Here is a 15,795-nt window from a genome sequence, read left to right as displayed (position 1 = left end):
GAATATACAAATCAACCATGAAAACCAGTAAGGTGCAAGCTGAAAGAGCACTGCCAATTCCCATCCATTTCTGGCTGATAAGTGATTTAAGAGATTTTACCTTTGGCCCAGCCTCACCAGCAGCTGTAGCAATGGCCTCTACAACCTCTCATACCTCACCTTTCACAGGAGGCAAACCAGGGGTCCTGGTGCCTTGCTAGTATTCAACCCTTCCCCTGGAAGCATGCTCATTTTCTGCTTGGCAGTTCAGGAGCCTCCCTGAGCTGGGTTCCTCTGACTGCTGTGTCCTGGAGGAGTGGTGAATGTGTTAACAACAGCAGCTTGCCCTGACCTCTTTGATGCTGCACCTACAGTGCTGACACCAGAAGCCTTGGACAGTGCCCAGTCTTGCAGCACCAACAGATAACCCCAAATGGACAGATAACTCCCCAACCTCATAGAATCATAGAATCAATCATAGAATCATAGAATCAACCAATCAGGTTGGAAGAGACCTCCAAGTTCATCCAGTCCAACCTAGCACCCAGCCCTAGCCAGTCAACCAGACCATGGCACTAAGTGCCTCAGCCAGTCTTCTCTTGAAGACCCCCAGGGACGGTGCCTCCACCACCTCCCTGGGCAGCCCATTCCAATGCCAATCACTCTCTCTGGGAAGAACTTCTTCCTCACATCCAGCCTAGACCTGCCCTGGCACAACTTGAGACTGTGTCCCCTTGTTCTATTGCTGGTTACCTGGGAGAAGAGGCCACCCCCCACCTGGCTACAGCCTCCCTTCAGGCAGTTGTAGACAGTAATAAGATCACCCCTGAGCCTCCTCTTCTCCAGGCTGCACACCCCCAGCTCCCTCAACCTCTCCTCATAGGATTTGTGTTCCAGGCCCCTCACCAGCTTCAATGCCCTCCTCTGGACATGTTCCAGCACCTCAACATCTCTCTTGAATTGAGGGGCCCAGAACTGGACACAGCACTCAAGGTGTGGCCTGACCAGTGCTGAGTACAGGGGCAGAATAACCTCCCTTGTCCTGCTGGCCACACTGTTCCTGATGCAGGCCAGGATGCCATTGGCTCTCTTGGCCACCTGGGCACACTGCTGCCTCACCTTCAGCCTACTATCTATCAGTACCCCCAGGTCCCCTTCCTCCTGACTGCTCTCCAGCCACTCAGTCCCCAGCCTATAGGGGAGGGGACTAATGCTTCCAGGGATGCAGAAGCCTGAACTCTCTTCTAAATGTTGAGACAGGCTCCCTTTAACTCCTTGGAGAGCCAGGGCTGGAGCCCAAATCGACCCATGCAGATCGGGTCTGTGCTGTGCTGACTTTCCCCAGCTCCATGAGTCCTGGACCAGGAGTAATGGTGAGCTGTACCCTGAGAAGTGCACAAACTCATCAGCCAATGAACCCCTTTGGGACGCATGCAGGTCTGCTTTGAGCTCACACCCAGGGCCCAGCACCCCTCTCACTGCCCACCAGGCTGGACTCAGTATCTCAGCCCCATCCACAGCAGGTCCTGGATGCTGTGCTCCCAGTGCACTCAAGGCAGATACTAAGCCGAAATGAGCTTTGCCAAGGGGAAAATTCTCTCTGGCAGAAGGGAAGGGAGATGTCTGGAATGGTGTCTCAGCCCTGCAGAGAGGAAGACTGCAGGGAGGGAGCTGGGCAGCCAGATAAGGAGTTGCCTTTTGGCAGGGAGCATGTACTTAAAGCAGCCAGCTGCCCTGGGAGACCAGCACAGAGCTCTCCTCACCAACTGCACAGCTCTCCTCTTATTTTTCCCCTCTCCTTTTCTCCACATTCAAGCATGCTCCTGCAGACTGAAAACTACAGAGAGAGTTCCAGCCAAGGCAGTTTCAGAGCTGAGTCAAAGCTAAAAACCCTAGGTACAGAGCAGCTAAGCAAAGACAACTCAGCACGGTGAAACAGAGCAGTGCAGGTGCTCTGTGTCCCTTTGCAGCTCCATTCACCTGGCTGACTGGCATGGGTCCCACCCACGACCTCAGTGTGTCTCACTCTCTCCTGCTCACCCACCATCACTTTCTGACCCTGGTAGAATCATTTTCCTCCTCCCGTGGACACAAGCTCTCACCCCAGAGCAAAGCTGACCCTTATGGCTCCATGCCCAGCATACAAGAACCAGCTTTTGCTTCCCTGACCGTACAGCCCTGCAGAGATGCCCAAATCTTCTAGGTTGAGATTTTATTTTTCCCCCACAGATGCTACTCTGCTGATACATGAGGGAGCAGGGAGGAATGGACAGAGACAGACCGACAGGTGGGGGAGAGGTGGATGAGCTGATTTCTGGCAAGCAGATATCCTGTCTGGACTCTTAAAAGGAACAAGACACAATCCTCAGCGTGACTCAGCCTGGAAACACATGCTGCTTCCCAGTCCCATCACTGGGACCACTGCATCCCCATCACTCAGCCACCATCCCATGAGGGCACAGCCCATGGCTGCTGCTCCAGCGCCCACTCCAAATGCATTTCAGAGTCAGGACAGGTAAAGCCAGGCAGAGCCTGAGACGCAGACAGGCTGCGTATGCCAAAAGGCAGCTGGGCGAAACAAGGGCTGATGCTCTGCAGGAGGAGCTGTGCATGGCTGACGCTGCTCAGTCTCTTGCAGGCCCCCTGAAAGCAGCTGTCAGAGCTCATCTTGTTCCAGCTCCCTGCCTCCCCAGACACGCCGGTAATTCTGCTCCATCGTGCGTGTTCCCGGCTTGTTCCTCTGGGGGAGGGAGAGGTTCTGAGCGCTGAGAGCCTCACTGCTCCTCGAGAGCATCAACAGTACCTGGCAGAGCAGAGCAACGGAAGGCGTGGGACTGCGAGCACCTTCCTGGGGTGCAGCTTGTGCCACAGAGCTCCTGCCAGAGAGGCAGTGGTACCTACACATGCTCACATACAGGGTCACGTTCAGGGAGCTGGGGATGGCAGTGCTAAGTCCTTCTGCCCCTGCACTTTACATCTGAAACTCCACATCCAGCTCCAGGGTTAGGAAGGAAGGGGCTAGAGATGTAGGGTTCATCTGGAGGAGGTACTTGAGGCAGCTCCTGCCCAGCGGCACAGTTAAGCCTGGAGCTGATGCCATCCCCACCTGCCCCCCAGCCAGGGCACCGTAAGCACCGTACACTGCAGCAGCCGTGGCTTGCCCAAAACCCCTCCCTGGGGCTGGGCGGGGGTGAGCCCTGCAGCTGGGCATGATGATGCCGAGCTCCTGCCAGAGCCCTGAGTCTTTTAAGGGAGATGCTCGGCATCACCTCCTCAGACCACGGGGGTGTTGGACACCCCTCCTCTCTGCCCTTCCAGCCACCAGCTCCATCTTTCTGGAGCACACAGAGCAGTGCCCGCGAAGATGGGGCCGAGCATCTTCCCGAGGATATGCAAACAGAGCCCCAGCCCTTCGCACTCCTTCAGCACCGGGGGAAAGCGTTACCCACGCCGCCCGTGCACGATCAGCGCTGCGCTGTGCAAGCCAGAGAGTGACAGCTCTTAGGAAGGCATGTCAGCTCCAGCTGTCTTGGAAGGACCTGTCAAACTGTCACACAGCATTAGCTGCAACACATTACCACACCTCACCCTGCAACCCGCACCACCACGGGGCTGTGGCACCCTTGCTGTGCCACAGGACCTGGAGGCTTCGACACATGGGATTGCTCCATTACCTCTCCAGGCAGCACCCCAGACAAGGGTTGCTGGCCACTGTTTTTGTCATCTGTGCCACTTCACCTCTTCTCCTACAGCAGAATGCCCACGATCTGCTGCCATTTGGCTCATGCTGAAACAACTAACTGGCTGCCACTCAAGCAGCTGGACAAGAGGCTGGTGTCGGGGGCAGGAGGCTGTGGTCATGGGTATGGCAGGGGGAGTGATGGAGCACCTGTGTGACAGCCCACAGCCACTCACACTGCAACAGCCCTGCAGGAATGCATCCCTAGTGAGGGAGCTGGTGTTAGCAGGGAGGGCTTGTGATGGGGGCAAGCCACCTTCCCACCCTAGCCCTGGAAGGGCTGGCCAAGTGCCCTGGGATGCAGCTCCAATCCTTGCTCCCATCCTCTCCCTTGCCACAAGCTATCTGTCCCCATCTGTGACCCCAGGCTGCTGCAATATGAAGTAAATACCTGCCTACAGCACTGCTGCTTTGCTCTCACCAAGGGGGATTGAAACAAACTCGTTTTGCAGCAGGTCAAGCTCACTGCTGGGCAGCGGTCAAGCCTCGAAGGAGAGGTGGCACAGCCTGGCATGGCAGCAGCAGCAGCTCCCTAGCCCACCACGCCCATTCACAACACTGCATTTGCATCCAGCTTGCATCAGAGAGTCAGGCTCTACACTGCTCATCTGCAAGTGAAACCACTGCCCGTGGTCTCCACAGCTGTCACCTTGGCGCTTCTGGGGAATGACAGTTTGTAGCCTCTGGCCAGAGCATATGAGATGACTTCGTCAGTCCTAAGTCACAAGAAGTGGGAGGGAGAGCTGAAGTTTGGCTCTGGGAGCTCACTGCCCCTTCCTCTGCCTGCTCAGATGGATGCTGCGAGGCAGCAAGCAGCTCTGGGGAGCTGTGAGGCTGGGGCTAAGACTCACAGGCTGGCTGGGCACCGGCTGTGGGTATCTGTTGGAGAACACAAGCTGCAGCTGCAGTTCTGTGAGGCTGGGCCAGGAATGCCTCTCCCTAATGCTCCTAATTTAGCCAAGAGCATAAAAATCACCGCCCAGGCATGCAGACAAGGAGCCACAAGATCCAGCTACCTCTTCATCTAGCTCTGGGCACACCTTCTCCCATTCTCTTCTTCACTGTCCAGAATAAAACCCTTCTGCTAGCCTATAGAGAAGATAAAATTCTAACAGCAATCAAATGCTCTCAGCAGAGGAGCCACTTGGTCCTTACCATCTCCTGGCTGCCAGCAGCTTGTTGGGAAACAGGAGCCACAAGCTACTTCCTGGGGCTAGGATGGATATCCATCTGGGAAGGCCTGGGGCAAGAAGTGGTAAGAGCCAGGTTGGGGTTTAGCTCCAGCCCAAGTGTTCAGTGATGGCAGCAGCAGTGCCCAAGCCCTCATGGGAGGGGAACAGCTCTGTGCAGTGAAGCATGAAGGACAGAAGGTCACCAAGGCACATGAAAGGGAGGCCATCAGGACAGGTAGAAGGAAAGCCACCAGACCAAAGGGCACCCTGGGTCGGGCACAGCCTCACCGACTCTTCTGACTCTGAAAGCCACCTGCTGGGCAGAGGTGCCCTAGAAAGGAGGTGCACACAAAACCTCAGGAAAATGGGAGCTGGGCTCCATGCCTTCCATCTCAGTGGTAAGTCTGTTCAAACCAGCCCCTCTGGGGGCTGAGGTCTCTGCAAGCATTAGAAGGGGTTGCAATAAGGTTGGAGGGGAGCAGGCAGCCTGCCTGGATCCAGGGGAAGGTGACTTGCACAGATGCAGTGTTGTTGACCAAGAGCTGCTTCCCAGGCTCCTGGGGAATGGAGACATTGCTTACACCCTGTGCAGGACTGGAAAACCTGAGACTTCTATGGGCCACCTCCTTCATGAACAGGCAGGAGCAGGGCTCTGCAGCCACATCAGGCAGCGATTAGGAGGGCCACAGCTGTCATGCTCCTGCCAACTAGAGTGAACCATGGGGAAGCTGCCTGTGCTGAAGCCTGGGTAACAAACTACAGCTTCTCAGCTGAGGAACCTGCAGGAGCTGTGGTCAGCACACTTGAAATCAAGCCATTTCCACGAGGCCACTCTGCTGAACAAGCACCAAGTGAAGCAGCTAGTGCTGCAGATCCTGCCTTTCCAACCTGATCTCCTTCTATGATCAGGTGACTGCTTGGTGGATGTGGGGGGGCCTGTGGATGAGGTCTATCTGGACTTCAGCAAGGCCTTTGACACTGTCCCCCACAGCACACTGCTGGCTAAGCTGTCAGACCATGGCTTGGATGGCAACACTCTGTGCTGGGTTAGGAACTGGCTGGAGGGCTGAGCCCAGAGAGTGGTGGTGAATGGTGCCACATCCAGCTGGCAGCTGGCACTAGTGGTGTCCCTCAGGGATCAGTGCTGGGCCCCATCCTCTTTAACATCTTCATAGATGATCTGGATGAGGGCATGGAGTCAGTCATCAGCAAGTGTGCAGATGACACCAAGCTGGGGGCAGATGTGGCTGGGCTGGAGGGCAGAAGGGCTCTGCAGCAGGACCTTGACCACCTGGACAGATGGGCAGAGTCCAAGGGGATGGCTTCAATAGCTCCAGGTGCAGGGTGCTGCACTTTGGCCACAACAACCCCATGCAGAGATAAAGGCTGGGGTCAGAGTGGCTGAGAGCAGCCAGACAGAGAGGGATCTGGGGGTGCTGATTGATACCCACCTGAACATGAGCCAGCAGTGTGCCCAGGTGGCCAAGAGAGCCAGTGGCATCCTGGCCTGCATCAGGAGTGGTGTGGTCAGCAGGAGCAGGGAGGTCATTCTGCCCCTGTACTCTGCACTGGTTAGACCACACCTTGAGTGCTGTGTTCAGTTCTGGGCCCCCCAGTTTAGGAGGGACATTGAGATGCTTGAGCGTGTCCAGAGAAGGGCAACGAGGCTGGGGAGAGGCCTTGAGCACAGCCCTACGAGGAGAGGCTGAGGGAGCTGGGATTGGTTAGCCTGGAGAAGAGGAGGCTCAGGGCAGACCTCATTGCTGTCTACAACTACCTGAGGGGAGGTTGTGGCCAGGAGGAGGTTGCTCTCTTCTCTCAGGTGGCCAGCATCAGAACAAGAGGACACAGCCTCAGGCTGCATCAGGGGAAATTTAGGCTGGAGGTGAGGAGAAAGTTCTTCCCTGAGAGAGTCATTGGACACTGGAATGGGCTGCCCGGGGAGGTGGTGGAGTCGCCGTCCCTGGAGCTGTTCAAGGCAGGACTGGACGTGGCACTTGGTGCCATGGTCTGGCCTTGAGCTCTGTGGTAAAGGGTTGGACTTGATGATCTGTGAGGTCTCTTCCAACCCTGATGATACTGTGACACTATGATACTATGGACCTTCCCCATGTGTCACTGGCTCTGTGTCTGGATGCCAGCACGGTAACTCCTGACTACACAACCCCAGTGTTGCCTTATTGCTCCTGTAAAAGCCACATGGAGCAGCTCACATGTGCCAGGATCCCTGCTGTCACCTCATTTGCAAGCATATTGCCAGGAGCAGGTACACACAGACAAGTTCTTAGTGGCAGCGTCAGTGGAGACTATCTAAGCTGGATCTCATCTTGCATGAACAGGTAGCAAGGAAACACATTGCCACAGAGAAACCTCCTCTGAGGAGCTGAGACAAAGCAAACTCTGGCATCCTCCTCTTACAGAGCCAAGGCATGGGAGCTGAGCCCAGAGCATCCAGGCTCTCTCTCACAGCACAAGGTCATTCTCCCTCCCTGGGGGAACTCACAGCCCTGAGATGGCCCCAGCATTCTGGGAGACACTCTGTTCCTTCACCCAGCTCAGGCCTGGGTGCCCTCTGGGATTACAGGATTTTGACTGGATAAGTGCTTTCAGGAAAAATAAGTAAATCAGCATTTTGTTGTTACTCAGCATCAGTGAGGCACACACTGTGATGTGCTGGCTACGATCCTACAGAACTCCAGGCTGACAACCTCATCTCATGGGCTAGGGATGCTGCTTGCAAGGCCTCTTCTGTGTCCCCAGTCTAGGTAGGAGCAGGAATCTGATGCCTTCTCAGAAGCATCTCTCTGATCAGTAGGTTTACAGCAGGAGCAGACCCAAGGTCCTTCTGCTGAAGCTCTCTCTACAGGCAGTGAAAAGAGGAGCCTCAGAGGTGAGGCAGAAGCAGCCATGAGGAGAATTACCAGCTGCTCCATGCACACAGTACGATTCCCAGGGAAGAGAATGTCCCAGGTTTGCTGGGACAGATCCTAGGCCAGTCATGGTCTGCAGGCCACTGGCAGCTCTGAGTCAGCCAGGGCAACTCTGCCGAGCTGGCTCATGGGTGTGTGTCAGGCTTAGTATAAAGGGGGAGGTTTGCCAAGGATTAAGGCTCCTGCTCAGGCTTCTTCTCTTGCTTAAGTCCCTTCTGCTCCTAAGGACTCTCATTTATTGTGGCTGCTGGGGTGAGTACAACTTTACACTGGCTTTGGTTTGGCTGTCTCATTTCCATTTCAACTCATGGGTCTTCTCTACTCTTCCCAATTGCCCTGCCCAGCTGGGATTGAGGGATAGATCAATGGCTACAGGTTAGCTGTAGATATAGGTTAAACAGACAAAGAGTGAAAACCAAAGCATAAACCCCAACAAAACACTGAATCACCTAAAGGTGTCCCCTAACTTGAAGAGATGATTCTCTGTGGGCAAGAGCCCACAGCCTGGGAGATGCTTCCAGCACCCTCATGTCCTGCATCCCACCACCTACCCTGCTTGTGAGATGGTAATGAGCTGCCTCCCAGGGGAGGCAGATCTCTGAGGGAAGGCACTGGGTGCAAAGTGCTTTGAACCCCTACCTTGTGCAGGAGGCATCAGTCACCTCCTCCTGGAAGGAATCCAAGTGGGAGGTCTGTAGGTGGGTGGGGAGCACTGTCCCAGAGGGGGAGCCCTCTGCCAGAGCCAGGCACTCAGGCCAGGTGAGAGCTCTCGGGAGAGAGGGTATGGACCCTGCCATGCTCCAGCAGCCAGCAGCTGGCTGGAGCACTTCTGTGGGAGGAAGGACCAGGAGAGGAACCACAAAGAGCTGCTAAGCAGGCATCCCACTAATGGGAAAAGGAATCAAGGGCTTCCTAGAGAGACTGGCATTGGGATCTGGATTTAGCTGCATAGTTCTTTGGGGACTGCAAAGACAATGTAAACTCCCAGGGGATTAAGCCTGAAGAGGATTTCAAACTGGCAAGGGGAGAGTAGAAGCCAGCACCATAGGAGGGATGGCAATTACAGAGTTAGCTGCCAGCCTTTAGGAAGATAAATGACACAAGATTTTATACAGATAAATGGAGGCTTAGCACAGCCAAAGAAAGGACTGGTGCTGGAGCAGGAGCAGCCTCTGCAATCTGGTTGATGGCAGAGCAGAAGCAGGGCCTGGAGGGCAGAGCAGGAATAAAGAGGAGTTGAGTTTGCATGGCAGGGCCAGAGCGGGAGCGGCGCAGGGACGGGCACAGAACCCTGCTCCTGCCCAGAGAAGGATGTGGGGACGGTGTGGCTTGGCACAGGCTGAGAGCAGTGCTGAGAGAAACCTCAGCCCTGCTTAGCAGTCAGGTCAGGCAGCAGCAGCAGCAGCCGGGTGCTGGGCAGAGGATGTGCTGTTTTTCCTCTTGCAGACAAGCAGCACAGGGGTGGTTTAACCTCTGCAGCACAGGCCAGGCTGCTCACCACATTGCTGCCTGTCCCAGACCCACGGGCATCCCAGGACCTATGGACAGTACAGGTAGGCTTTGAGAGCATAACAAGCAGAAACAATTCAATGCCAGAACAGGTTCTGCTTCCCCACACTTAAAACTGCAGCAAACCTGAGAGCCAGCCTGCAAGCCTGTGGAGTGCTGCCTGCCTGCCCCTGAGCTCCAGGGCTGTGGAGGCCAAGCCCTTGGAGCTGGGCATTTCCCTTGCTTGCAGCCACATCCCACACAGCAAGCAGCTGCCTCCTCCTGGCCTGTCCAACCTTTGCCAATGCTGGGCAAGACCAAGCTGTGTTGCTTTCCACTCCATCACATGCTGCCTGGTTTGCCATCCCAGCTGCTTCCTGACTCTCCTCAGACTGTGCATCCCTTACCCAGGACCCTAGGACCAGGACCTGCGCTCCCTGTTCAGCTGTTGCTGTTCAGAGACAACTCCTCAGTCTCTTGGAAACGCTTTTGCGTGGGAGCTGCTGCCACTTGGGGAGTGAGTCATGCTGCCAGGCAGGCGAGGGTGGCACGTGGACACGCTGGGCACCGGCCACCACTTGCCCTCTGAGACTTCCATGGTGTTACAGAGCAGGAAGCCACAGTGCCCTCACGGGCTGGCATTTCTCACACACCTCCTGCCCTGTTCTGCTGCTCCAGCTGCCTCTCAAACACTATTTCCCAGTGGTTGCTTTTTCATGCCATGACATCAGGGAGAGAAGGGAGCAGCCCTTGCAAAGCAGCTCCTGCAGAGATGGAGGCTTCAGCCCCTGCTGCATGGAGGCACATGGCGTGAGGAAATCCTCCCTGCCCAGCTCAGAGCTTCTGGGGCACTGAGGTGAGGAAGAGCCTCGCAGTAAATGATCACCGACGGTGCAGAAGCCCATGGGCAAAAGGCTCTCCTGAGCCTCTTCACGCTGAGAGAGGCATCCTTAGAAACCGCACGGCAGCAGTCCGGCCACTCCCCTTTGGGGACCACCTCCTCACCCAGCCTCGGAGATCAGCCGAGCTCCCCAAAACGCGATGGGATGATAAGCACCTCTCCTGAAAGGGAGCAATTACCACAGCACAGGGATTATGCAAATACCGCCGGTACCAAAACGATGCTCCCTGAATGCTGAGCAGCAAAGAGCTGCAGAGAACAAAAACTCATTTAGCCAAGAGCTGCATCGCATCTCTCTGAAGTGCCGAGAGGCACGGAGGGAGCTTCCTTGGGTGGAGGGCTTCGGGAGGCCACCGTAGCCCACTGACCCTCACACCAGAGGCAGAGATGGTCCTCAGCATTTCCCCCTCCTCCCAAAGCACTTCAGAGCCAGGACTGTCACTCCTCTTGGAAGAACAAGGGAACTGAGGCACATAAAGAGAAGGCACTTGGCTACTGAGACCCAGTTGTGGAGACAGAGGAAAGTTTAAGGTGATGCTGCTAGAATGCCCCAAGCCAGACACTGAGCAGAGCACCCCACTGCTTCCCACACCCCTGTGCGTGCTCCTGGGCAGCTGCTGTTTGCTGCTGTGGTGTGACTTGCTGGAGTCAGCTCTGTGTGGAGCAGAGGTGCTGAAAGAGGCAACAAGTGGAGGTGTTCAAAAAAAGCCTGGCTGGGACACTTAGTGCCATGGTCTGGTTGATTGGACAGGGCTGGGTGCTAGGTTGGGCTGGATGAGCTTGGAGGTCTCTTCCAGCCTGGTTGATTTATTGATTCTATGATTCTGTAAGTGTATGGGTCTGGATCAAAAAACTCTATGGGCTACTCATGATGGGCTAGGGCAGAAGCAATCACCACAACAGGCAGGAAACTCGTTAGGAGAAAGCTAGGTAGGGACCTGTGAGTCTTGATGCAGCCTCAGCAGATCTGCCTGGCACAGAGGCAGCATTATTCCCAAGGTCTGATGTTACCAGCTCAAGAGGAGCAGGGTTCAGTGTGCCAACCACCACTGCACAGCTGTAGCTGTGCTCCTCTGCTCTGGCTTTCCTCCAGCCTCAGCTGCCAAGATGGGAGGTCAGTTCTGCAGCCCCAGCCCCTGAGCGGGCTGGTGCCAGAGCCACAAGGGCTGAAAGCAGAGCAGGCCACAAGCATGTTGCCATCCTCAGCAGTGGCTTTGGAAGGACCAAGTGCTGATTTAGAAGGACAGAGGGTGATGCAGGCGAGACAAGGGCTGTCAGGCAGCACAGCAGCGCTGCCACCATTTCATGCCTGGCCACTATGTTTCCCTTGGTGTGAGTTCGTTCTAACAGGGACAACTGATAGGATACTGCTGTGCCATAACCACACAGCAGCCCTGAGTGAGAACCACTGCTTCTGACAGTGCCGCTGGAGCCGCCAGACCCTCAGCTGCTGGCACACCAGTGCCTGCCCTGCACATGCTTGCCTGCCTGGCAATAGTCACTTGCCAAGTCCCGCTGATGTTGCATGGGGAAGAAGGACAACTCAATGCTACCAGAGCCAACCACACAATGCTGTTTCTTGTCCCCATTGAGCAGAGGAGCCACAAGGCAGCAGGAATGCTCTCTGCATTGTACAATCCCCTGCACCAGTGCCAGGAAGGTTTATGGTGGCAGCACAGGCACTGCCGTGCTGGTCCTGCAGCCCAGCATGCCCTCCTGCAGCCCTCAGTCTCCATAAGCAGCACTGGTAACCCTCTTCCAACATTGTCTGGCCACAGATAGTGGACTGTCTACTCTGGGGATCCAGATTTGGCAGGAGATCTGGGGACCCACCAAAAGGAGTCTCCACCCACCCCAGACCACTGAAGGAGATGCTGGACTGCAGCATCTCAATGGGGTGGCATGTGGGACCCCAAGCTCCAAGGCAGCTTTTCATGCTGCCAAGCCCTGTGGGAAGACCCTCTTGTCACAGCCTGTTTGAGAACAGCCTGGTGTAGCTATTGCACGTGTAGGAGGTGTCACATACCCATGGCAACGCCTGCCCAGGAGGTATGTGACTCCTCTGGCTGCTGCCCCTGGTGCAGGTGGCCACCTGGGGAGCTCAGGCAGCATGACGGAGCATAGGGAACAGCTCTGAAATCAGCAGAGCCTCTTCCATTTCCAGAGTGAAATGCCTGCCTGAGGACCAAGACTCCGACTGTTTAGACCATGACAGCAGCTGCCTTCCCGAATCCATCCCTGAATTTGACTGTCCCAACGATCTTCTCAGAATCCAGGACTTTTCTTCCCATGGATCTCACTCCAGCTGCTCCACAACCAGCCCCTTCCTAATTCTGTTTGCCCTCAGGCAGGTCTCCTCTACCACGGAAAGCTGTGTTTGGCCTCGCAGCACTCCTGCAATGCCAGTGTTTGCTCACAACAATGCGTGTGTTGGATTTCCTTTTGTTCAGCAAAAAACACACCTCCTCCTTGCCTCCCACCCCATCCTGAGCCCGCACTGCCTCGGGAGAGACAGAAGGTTAAACTTGCAGGCAAGGTGAGAAAAGCTAGAGTCCTCCTGCTACTTACAACCACAGCACACAGGGTAGGCACTCTGCAGATCTCTTGTGACACCACTAAACCCACCTGCTGCTGGTACAGCTCCTGACTTCTCTCAATCACCTCTAACTTTCTTATTCTTCCCTCAAATCAAGTACCCGCCCTGCTGGGGGAGAATGGGGCTTGCTGGAGGTACCAGTTCACCCTGCAGGACTAAGCCCAGTTTCTACTCACTTTAGCCAAAACAAGTTTGGACTTGACTGCTACATGATGTTGGGGACCAAGTGAGCGTGTGGCAGCACTGGGTCTTTTCTCCCTCCTCATCCAGCATCCCACTCCTGCCTGTTTCATTATCCCACAGGCTGCTCCACCACCTTCCATCCCCTCAGCAGCCCTGCTAGACCACCCCCTGCACCCCAGCCCTGGGGCCTCAGCATCCCTGCACTGAGAAGCTGCTGAGCCTTTATCTTAACCTGGAGCCTTAACACACCAAGAGCAGGTGGCTGGAGGCAGGGAGGGTGGCAGATTGCCTTGGGGCATTGCCAGTGCTGTGGGAGCAGGAGGCTGCATGGCTTGTGGAGAAATGGGTGGAGGAACCTTCAGTCCACTCCCTGTGAAGGGACAGATGGCTTCAAGTGCCTGTGGAGCTCCCTGCTGCTCTGTCTGGTAATTCTCAGTGCTGACCATGGTCCACATGTGGGCAAACCCCTCTGCCACAGCCCAACGTCAGAGGGAGCAAGCAGTCACACAGATCAAGACGGGGGACAGACACTCCAAGGTGGTTGCACTGATGGAAGCAGGAGGATGGAAGAGAGTATTGGAAGAGTGGAAATGAAGAGAGGAAGAGCAAGGAAAAGTGACCTGAAATAAGCATCTAAGCCTTGAGAGAGGAAATGTATGATGAGATGATCTTTCGAGGTCCCTTCCAGCCCCTGATATTCTATGATGCCATGGGGCATGGAACAAGGCTGGATATTCATTCAGGAAGATGGACCCACCTGAACCCACCCAGCCAGTGTCCTTGTCCCAGCTGTGCCCAGATGAGCAGAGCACTCACTGTGGGCTAGGCTACAGCCAAGGAACAAACTCCTCCAAAAATGTGCTGGATGGATGCAGGCTTGAGCCACAAGTTCTTTGGGGCAGGAACCACATCTTTTGCATCCTCTTCACTTGCTTGAGTGCCCAGCTGAAGAGCTGGCATGACAGCAGCACCATGTACCCAGCCCACTCATAGGAGAAGGCCAGGAATCAGAGCAGCCTGCAGCATTGCTGGGCCTGGAGCTATGCCTCTAGGTTGGCTAACGTGCTTATGAGATGGGTGATGGCAGAAGGTGATGGCCACACCACAGCAGCTGCCCTGCCCACATCCTTTTTCACACCGGTCCTTTTATTAACTCCAGTTACTATTACGTGTTGCAACCAAGAGCCCTTTTAAACCAGCAGCCTCCACGTTGCTTGGAAACTGCTGCAGCAACCAAAAGCCACTGTCAGGAGGGCTCGACGCCAGGCTGCTTCCCAGGACTGGCAGTGCTGAGAGACCAGTGGAACCACACTGCCTCAGCTGGCATGTGCTGGGAGCAAGGGGACGCAGAGACGAGATGGGAGCAGCTGTGCCACGCAGCAGGGACAAGAGAGCCAGGAAAGGCTCAGGGACCACGGGGCTTGTTGGAGGACTCAGGATCCCACCAGCTGCATTTCAAAATCACAGAATCATAGACTCATAGAATCAACCAGGTTGGAAGAGACCTCCAAGATCATCCAGTCCAACCTAGCACCCAGCCCTAGCCAGTCAACCAGACCATGGCACTAAGTGCCTCATCCAGTCTTCTCTTGAACACCTCCTGGGATGGCCACTCCACCACCTCCCTGGGCAGCCCATTCCAATGCCAATCACTCTCTCGGCCAACACTTTCCTCCTCACATCCAGCCCACACCTACCCTGGCACAACTTCACACTGTGTCCCCTTGTTCTATTGCTGGTTGCCTGGGAGAAGAGCCCAACCCCCACCTGGCTACAATGTCCCTTCAGGTAGTTGTAGACAGCAATGAGGTCACCCCTGAGCCTCCTCTTCTGCAGGCTGCACACCCCCAGCTCCCTCAGCCTCTCCTCATAGGCTTTGTGTTCCAGGCCCCTCACCAGCTTTGTCACCCTTCTCTGGACACCTTCCAGCACCTCAACATCTCTCTTGAATTGAGGTGCCCAGAACTGGACACAGCACTCAAGGTGTGGCCTGACCAGTGCTGAGCACAGGGGAAGAATGTGCCCAGGCAGAGGGAAAGGGCAAGTGTCCAGACCAGCAACCACGGAAAACCTGCTTGGCCCCACAAGATCTATATGGCAAATTCTGGACATTGAATTCACAGTCTCACAGTCTCACAGTATCATCAAGTTTGGAAGAGACCTCACAGATCATCAAGTCCAACCCTTTACCACAGAGCTCAAGGCCAGACCATGGCACCAAGTGCCACGTCCAGTCCTGCCTTGAACAGCTCCAGGGACAGCGACTCCACCACCTCCCCGGGCAGCCCATTCCAGTGTCCAATGACTCTCTCAGGGAAGAACTTTCTCCTCACCTCCAGCCTAAATCTCCCCTGGCACAGCCTGAGGCTGTGTCCTCTTGTTCTGGTGCTGGCCACCTGAGAGAAAAGAGCAACCTCCTCCTGGCCACAACCACCCCTCAGGTAGTTGTAGACAGCAATAAGGTCACCCCTGAGCCTCCTCTTCTCCAGGCTAACCAATCCCAGCTCCCTCAGCCTCTCCTCGTAGGGCTGTGCTCAAGGCCTCTCCCCAGCCTCGTTGCCCTTCTCTGGACACGCTCAAGCATCTCAATGTCCCTCCTAAACTGGGGGGCCCAGAACTGAACACAGCACTCAAGGTGTGGTCTAACCAGTGCAGAGTACAGGGGCAGAATGACCTCCCTGCTCCTGCTGCCCACACCATTCCTGATGCAGGCCAGGATGCCACTGGCTCTCTTGGCCACCTGGGCACACTGCTGGCTCATGTTCAGGTGGGTATCAATCAGCACCCCCAGATCCTTCTCTGTCTGG

General features: G+C 55.5%; 1 protein-coding gene across 1 annotated transcript in view; it reads right to left on the bottom strand.

The window, feature by feature from the left end:
- Positions 1-15,795, bottom strand: part of FRMPD3 (FERM and PDZ domain containing 3) — a 70,211-nt gene that overhangs the window by 46,983 nt on the left and 7,433 nt on the right. The gene's annotated exons all lie outside the window — the stretch shown is intronic.

The sequence above is a fragment of the Pogoniulus pusillus genome, chromosome 19 (assembly GCF_015220805.1).
Source record: "Pogoniulus pusillus isolate bPogPus1 chromosome 19, bPogPus1.pri, whole genome shotgun sequence".
In the NCBI taxonomy this organism is placed as follows: Eukaryota; Metazoa; Chordata; class Aves; order Piciformes; family Lybiidae; genus Pogoniulus; species Pogoniulus pusillus.
The sequence above is the reverse complement of the archived record's forward strand: the minus strand, read 5'-3'. Positions and strand labels throughout refer to the sequence as shown.